The sequence below is a fragment of the Micropterus dolomieu genome, linkage group LG23 (genome assembly GCF_021292245.1).
Source record: "Micropterus dolomieu isolate WLL.071019.BEF.003 ecotype Adirondacks linkage group LG23, ASM2129224v1, whole genome shotgun sequence".
Lineage (NCBI taxonomy): Eukaryota > Metazoa > Chordata > Actinopteri > Centrarchiformes > Centrarchidae > Micropterus > Micropterus dolomieu.
The window spans coordinates 13,557,292-13,565,568 of record NC_060172.1 but is presented as its reverse complement, the minus strand read 5'-3'; positions in this window follow the sequence as shown (position 1 = coordinate 13,565,568).

Here is an 8,277-nt window from a genome sequence, read left to right as displayed (position 1 = left end):
AGGGGAAAGGCCATGAAAGGTATTTGAATTTAAGCAGTAACCAGTTTACACTGCTTGCCTTGATTTTTCCAGTGCATTGCTTTTGTTTCTTGGTATAGCTCGAATAGCTTGAACCAGGTTCAACTTACACCCTGTGTCTTTACTGGCTCCATTGAAATTTTTCACAGAATTTTTCCATGCAGGACCAAAGTCAGTATGACCACGGTGTTAGTGTTTCACTACACTTTACCACACAGATTTTTATGATAACTTAATGTAAATTAACTGTCAGGATTTCCCCTTTAAGGAATGACAACAATTTAACAGTCAGGTTTCCTTTGTAAAAAGAAAAAAAAAAGAAAAAAATAGCATGTTGCATACATGCATTCAAACACCAGTGCCACAAATATCAAAAAGAATAACAAGCCTCAACTGAATGATTACTGTGCACCACCAGGTCTTTGGCACCTGATGTTTACATCCTTGAAACTTCACTCAGCTGATCCAGTAGATTTCAACTTCACCGACAAATTGTTTACCATTTTAAAGGCTTTAATATACTGTAACTATCTCTATTTAAGATAAGCGGTTTTGTAAAGGCACTAGCTTGGATGTTGGCAGAAAATCACAACTGAGCATAGTTCTGTGTCTGTTTGCACAGCACACAGGAGTTGGCATTGAGTACATGCCAATGAAAGTGAAGGCACATTTTGGAGTTCAGCAGCTGCTATATTTCTTGTATCACTTACCATTTTTCAGTGTTGTTTTATTTTTGTTTTTTTAATTCCAGGAGATCACATCGTAAACAGCAATCTATATTCTTATTATTAAAATAACAATAAAACTAATTAAGTTAAAAATCATAACTAATAAAGTACTTTACAGAATGTCAGAATCCATGCTAATTAATACCTAGGACAGAAAAGCTAAATGTGCACAAATTACACACTATAGAACTATTCTGCTAATTGTCAGCTATTCAGCAATTGTCGGCTAATTGAACAACATGTCTAATCTCCCACAGAACAATCTTAAAAATGATTTTATCACCCTCAACAAAGACTCAGCTACCAACTCCTCTCTCTGTCAGCCCCAGGCAGAAATCTCTTATAACCAGAGGATAACAGGTTGAAAATGTTTCCTCCAAAGCTGAGAAATACTGTAGTGAGCAAGCCAAATACAGGAGGGCCAATTAATGCAAAGGAGACATACCTAAAAATATGCACACATACACTAACACCCACCAAACAGGCTGCTTATCAGAGGCTAGAAGGGGAAGATCAAAGTAGCAAAGCGTGAAGAGGGAGGGTAGGAGACTGAGACAGAGCTGAGAAGTACGAGGCATTATGTGAAGGAGAGAGAGAAAGGAGGATAAATGAATGGAGGAGAGGCAAAAGAACAGGAAGAAGATTGATAGAGAAAAGAGAAGAAGTGAAAGAGACAGAGTGGCAAAATGAGACAGAAATGAAATGCTCAGATCCAAGCCGTCTGAGAGGAAGGCAGGCACAGTCAAAGATTTAAAAGCAAGAGTTTTTGAATAGTGGTTTTGATGGATAGAATAACTCCCTCGAGTAGAGAAAAGATAAAACACAGATAAAAAAGACAAATGACAAGGGCTGATAAAATGTTCAGAGTGCAGGGGAGGAAAAAGACGGGGAAAAAGCAGTTTGAGGTAGACTGTGACAAGACCTTTGAGGAGGACTTTAAACAGCCGACATAATGAAGGATCTAATATGGAGAAAATTTTTTAACACCATCGCTTTAAACTGCAGTCTATTGTTGGAAGGGACAGGTGCACTTCAAACATTGAACTTCAAATGTTTTGAAGGTTGAGATATTTAAAATGATTTTGCAACAACTCAGAACTGATATTATTGTGTTGGCTCACCCAGCACAGTCCAGCTTTTTTTAAGCCGCTAGAAAACTAGAAAACCACTAGAGGGCCCTGGGGCACAATGAACTCTAGCTACTCACTGACCTAACTTCCTACTTTTCCACTGTTTGTGGATAATGTATGTTTCTCCTTGAAGACACCTTAAAGTACTCATCAAGTAGTCTACCTGCGCACAGCAGACTACACATGGTACCCTAATTTACCCTAATACAAGCCAAAGTAAATAAAGTTTCCTTACTTATTTATTTCCAAACAAATATGCAATTAATCTAAGCCTTAAAAAATACTCCAGTCTTGTCAAACACATGCTATGGTTGCAAAATATCCCATCTCTTCTAACTCAGACTGATCAGTTTAACATGTCTATATCACTGCCTCTGTCAACAGCATATACTGAGGAAAAGATATCTAGATCCCAGAAGGGCACAGTTTATGGAAATAACATTGTTTATGGACAATGGAAAAAATGTTCAAACTTGCAACAGTATTGTCTAGTTGCCACTTGGGGACGCCAGGGTGCAACATTTCCCTGAGCCGCGTTAAGTCATAAATGGAACTGACTTAAGAAGAACAGAGGCATGAAGAGAGAGGGAGACGTGTGACGAAGAACACAGTCACACATATTGTACATACCATCCATATTATCCATTTTCCATTCTCAAGCTTCTTTCCCCTCTCTTCTCTCTCATATGTGCAACACAATATGTTTTTCTAATAGGATTGGCTACCTCTGATCTAAACTGCTCTTCTCTGTCTTTCTCTGCCCCCCCCCCCCAGGTCATTTGTCTGCCTCTCTGGCATGTCACTGAGGCTTTCCCATCTCAACCCATAAAGATGATCGCCCCTGTATTTTCTTCAGAGCACAGAGTAAAGCAAGAGGCTCCCCTCTTAATGCCAGCCAAGCAGAAGATAAAGAACAAGGGCGGTTAAGCTTTGTCAACACAAAGACACAAAACTCTGAGAGATAAAACAGAATGGAGAAAACATAAAGCCTGGACTGTGGATATAATGTGCAGTTCCTGGGAGACTCCAGGCTATGAAACACACAGACCGGAAATTAAATATAAAGGAAGCTGGAAAAGTATCCCGGGCACTCCATGGGTTCAAAAAAGTAAAGAAGAAGAAGAAGAAGGCTACCACTTTTTGTGTTTGTTTTTTCCACAAACACAAAAAGTGGGACTATGAACATCAGCTTACTTTGCTGCCTGAAATGTGACCAAGCATCTGAAAGCATAAAAGAATCCCAGTCCATCCAACTCCTAAAGCTTCCATTGTTTTGCCTTTACAAAGGTCTGCAGCCTAAAATCCCCTGTCCTGGATTTACTTCATTTTATCCATTCAGAAAACATTGTGGCGTCCCAGTGTGTAGCAGAAAGCCTCCCAGCATGCAGCAGAACAGCAGGTTTATAGACATAGTCCTGTTTTACATATGTTTCGGTAGCTTTACTAGTAAGAATGTGTTTGACACTTTGTTAGTTAGTCTGAATTTATTTCAGTCAGTATCATGGAATATGGTTAGAGCATTAGAGAATGTTGAGGAGTGCAGGTTTGGTGACCTTCGTGTGTGAGTGCAGATAGTCGCTATGGATAGATACTATGCACTCTGAGAAGCTAATAAAGGCGTCTGTTGAGCTGGAAGCACAAAAGTACCTTGCACCCGTTACTGAGGTAACACTTTGCACTGGGTGCTATAACACAGGATATTTCAAAACTCCTGCAACACTTGTAATAAGACAGCAACTTTATTATGAAACACATTTCAGAAGTGTTGTTTGGAGTTTTGATGCCTTCAGGATTGCTTCCTTTTTTTCAAGCACTTTGCAAGTAGGTGAAGTATAAATGTATATGTAGAATATTGCACTCAATAGTTTGAAAATACTTCCCACAGCCTTGATGTTTTACCAAAGTTCCCTAAAATATCCAGAAAGGTTATACAGTGGGGAGAACAAGTATTTGACACACTGCTGATTTTGCAGGTTTTCCTACTTACAAAGCATGTAGAGGTCTGTAATTTTTATCATAGGTAAATGCAAATTAATTATTTAAAAATCATACAATGTGATTTTCTGGATTTTTTGTTTTAGATTCCACCTCTCACTGTTGACGTGTACCTATGATAAAATTACAGACCTCTACATGCTTTGTAAGTAGGAAAACCTGCAGAATCAGCAGTGTATCAAATACTTGTTCTCCCCACTGTAAATATGTAGCAGTCTACTTAAATAATAGCAATAATTCAACAAAACAAAGAACTCACACTCATGTGATACAGTACACGTAACACAATGATTAAGCCTTAACTTGTTATAATGACAAACATATGTGTTTATTGCACACCCAAAAGAATCTCCTTTTGGCTATTCAAAAAGTTTCATATGAAATGAGATTTTTATTTTATTCATTATTTTTTTTAGTTGTAGTTTTTTTTTTTTATTTAATCTGTATGTTTTGTATATATATATATATATATATATATAATATGTATACATGTCAGTAAAATTCAGGGTTAAAGGGGATTGTGTTGCATATTTACACACAAACACACACACACTCACACCAGCTGTTTACTGTAACCACAATGTATTACTGGTGGCTGCTGACTAGCTAAATGGGATCAGTTGGGGGTCAAGGGCATCTTTATGTGAGCTGATGAGGAAAGATAAATACTCATTTACTTTCCTTCCCTAAAACTAATTTCCCAGAGTTCCCATAAACAGCATGATTATATTTCTTCCTGTTGTACCATAAAAGTTAGGCATTGCAGTGCCAGCACAATATCTTGTGCAAGACTCTTAAAATAAACCTTTTTAAGGATGTCCAGTTGTGGAATTGACTTAATTGCATTGTCCCATACTTTTCAGTCTCCATGCCCCTGTATAAAACAGCATTTTACACACCTAACACTACAGTATCTGGTGAGCAGAGGGTTGATGTTGAAGTCCAAAGTCTTCCCCTTGATCTCTCAACCTCAGTGAGGAGGTAGGTAATAGGCCAAACCACATGATCCAATCACAGGAAGTGCTTTGATAAGCACTGGCCAATTGTTTTATCTGCTGCTCCTCCAGGTCTCCTGATGCTCAATATATTGACGTCTCTGTGAAAACCGCATACCTGTCGGAATAGGGTTATAAAAAGCGGGCCAACCTAATCCAGCAGATGCTGAAAATACAAAAATGATTACAGAGAAGCCAAATCAATCAATATTCGTCAGAATTGTCCTTGATAGATAGTCTCACACAAGCAATCAGATTGGTCAAAGACGTATTCCAGCTGTGTGAGTTATTCCCATAAAGCTTGGGGTGCTTTAGGTTGCTTTGATTGCTTTGCCAGTTTTTTCCTGGTTTCCATGGGAAGAAGTTAGTGATTGGTCTTTCTGCTAGAAAGAAAAACTCTCCGACAGTAAACCTGCAGCAGTGTAAGCCATTACTGTGAGTTGTTTGGTGATGACCATTCTTGCCTGCATCTTGTTACCTACCTGCATGTCTGTCATAATGAAGAAAACGCTCCAATATATTTTGCAATAATCAGTTCAAGCAAGATGATTTAATAGTATTCATTTTCTCCTCAACATGGTATAAAACCATTATGATCATAATCTGCCACAAACAAATATCTGATGTTTTCTGTTATTTGTTTCTCTTATAATTTAGAGTACTTATCAGCATGAGAATGGGTCTCTCTTGTTTTGTGATCACTGATACAAAAAAACAGTATTTTAGAGCATTTTAAGTGTTTTTTAGTGTTAGATTAGACTTCATTACAATATTCTGTATTACATGTGGTTTGAGAGCAAGTTCATACATGAAGATTATTAAAGAATATTCACTTACAATGGTGGCTGATGCCTGTTTGCATACATATTGCTATTTTGTAAACAAAAGTCACAACAAATCTGGCTGATCCGGCTCTAAAGTGAATTTTACCCTTATTATTATAAATGGAATATTAAATTGGAACCTCAACCGAAGGATGTTGTTGTCTTGAGAAATTTCTTATGAAAGTCAGAAAACCCTTTGATAAGGTACTACTGGATAATCATTGTCACAATCTTCACTCTTCAGTGATCAAAAGTAGTTGTGCGTTTTTCCAGCTGGTAGATTTCATTTGCTGCTGTCTCTCAGATAGATTCGCCTGGCATAACTTTGTACAAATATCCACAAAGCCTGGTTATCTTATCTGCTGACGACATGCACCTGGCAGCCATCATTTCTTGCTTTTTCATGTGCAGGTATTACTTTTTAGGCACCTGGCAGATGCTTTTATGCAGCGCAGCTTTGATGAAAAAGCAGGTAGGAGTTCAGTGTCTTGGAAATCTATCTTCTGATAGAACACAAAGGAGTCAAACCTGTGACCGTTCACACCTTTCTGTCCAACCTACAGAAACATGACATCCCATTTTAAAAATGTTAATGTGTACTTATTGTGTGCTTAAAAGAAATAGTAATTGTCTCAATCCGTCCATCCATCGTCAACCGCACAGGGTCGCGCAATTGTCTCAAATGTTCTTTAATATATTCAACCTTAAAACAATCAAACAAACAAAAATAGACTTAGTCTATTTTGTGTTCAGTGCAGTTTTCATACAATATATGCTGTGTATGTATTTATTTTTGTTGTAGGTCTGTAGTACGTTAGGACTAATTCTGCTCCAGGGACAGACTCTGGCAACCATCAAAACTAGACCTCATCTTTTTTTTGTCACTCTCCACTTTTTACCAACTTTTCCAGACAGACATGCCACGATAAACCTTTTATGTTTTTTTGCTGTCCTGTGATGCTGTGTGACGTTAAGAGTTCTGAATATGAGAGACCCTGAGACTCAGTTTATTCTCCCTTTGGTGTTTCTAAGAGATTCTGGGTAATCATGGCAAATATGTTTTCCACCAAACATCATTAGAAAAAATGTTCAAATTCTCCTTTATTATGCTGAAATGTTATTTGTGTCCCAATGAGAGGAAAAGCAGTGGAAAACCAATTGCAATAGCAACATTTGTATTTGCTCAGGCAACATTGTTGATATGGAGTAAGTTAACACGCACTCATACTTGGCTTTTCTCGAACACACTATGTGGTATCTCTCTGCCATCATTCAATTCATTAAAGGACACAGCAGAATATATCACATATGAAACACACCAGGGATTTTTTTCTGAGCAGTTATTTGTGTGTGTGTGTGTGTGTGTGTGTGTACTGCCTCCTTGTGGTAAAGCTACTTACTTTTCCTTTTAGCAGTCCTGACACTGGAGTCTGCCTCTGTATGGCAGTTCATCTCAATGACATAGATAGATAATGAGTGCATCAGATATGAAATGATGCCTTACCCTGTTGCAGCTGCACTGCAGCAGTTGATTTTTATTTCATTTTATTCATTTAGTATGAAAAAAAGGTTTTAAAACAGCATCCAGTGGTGGAATGTAACTAAGTATATTTATTCAGTCTATGATATTTACTCAAGTTCTGGCATTGGCCGATTTCCTGCACTAACGAGGCTTATATACAAAAGTTGTCTGCGGACACATCTGCATGCAGCCTTGTCAGTGTGGCTGCTCTGGAACGATGGTAACGCTCCCTCTCTGAGTTTTGTGAAGGTGGTAAAAATAATGCAAATTCGAGGTAGCTTCTTGTACTTAACTTGAGTACTTCCATATTATGCAACTTTGAGGTGTACAAAGATGTCATTTCTGTATCTGTCTCTGTAACTGTATTCTGCTAGAGGAGCGGCCGTGGGTGTTGTTTATAAAAGAAGTTGAAGGTGAAATCGTGCAAATGTTGTATTTTCTTACCTAACGTTAATTAGCAATAGTTTTGCCTTCAAAGCATCAAATCGCTAAACAAAAGTTGGTTTTATGAACTGTCTGAACCCTACCACCACCCAACCTTAACTGGGGTACATTGACCAATCAGAAACTGAAAAAAAAGTTCAAGAAAAGGGAAAGATTCTGTTTTGCATTGCAAATAGAATCTATTTAATATATAGAAAAATAACCTTCAATTGAAGGGAATAATCTTAAATTCCAGTGGGCTACTATTGCATTAAATGTCAATCCAGCAACACTAGTGGAACAACATTAAGCCACCGAGCCCTGATGTCCAAACCAACAATAAATTATATCTGTATACAGATTTTGCAGCCTGTGCATAAAAACGTCTTCCTCTGTATAGCCTCACTAAAATTAACCAGAAAAGAGACTAAACGTAAAAGCACTATGTAGCCTGCAGTAGGTAAAACAATCATTATTAGGCCAAAGAAATGAAATAACTGCCACTTAAACAGCAAAATAAAACACCCCAAAGCAGACAACACAGAGATGAATAAACAATACAAACTCCGAAGAGGCTGCAGCCACAAACACACTTAGTAAAGCAGAGAGCTGCACAGTTTTTACACACCACATAGCAGGCAA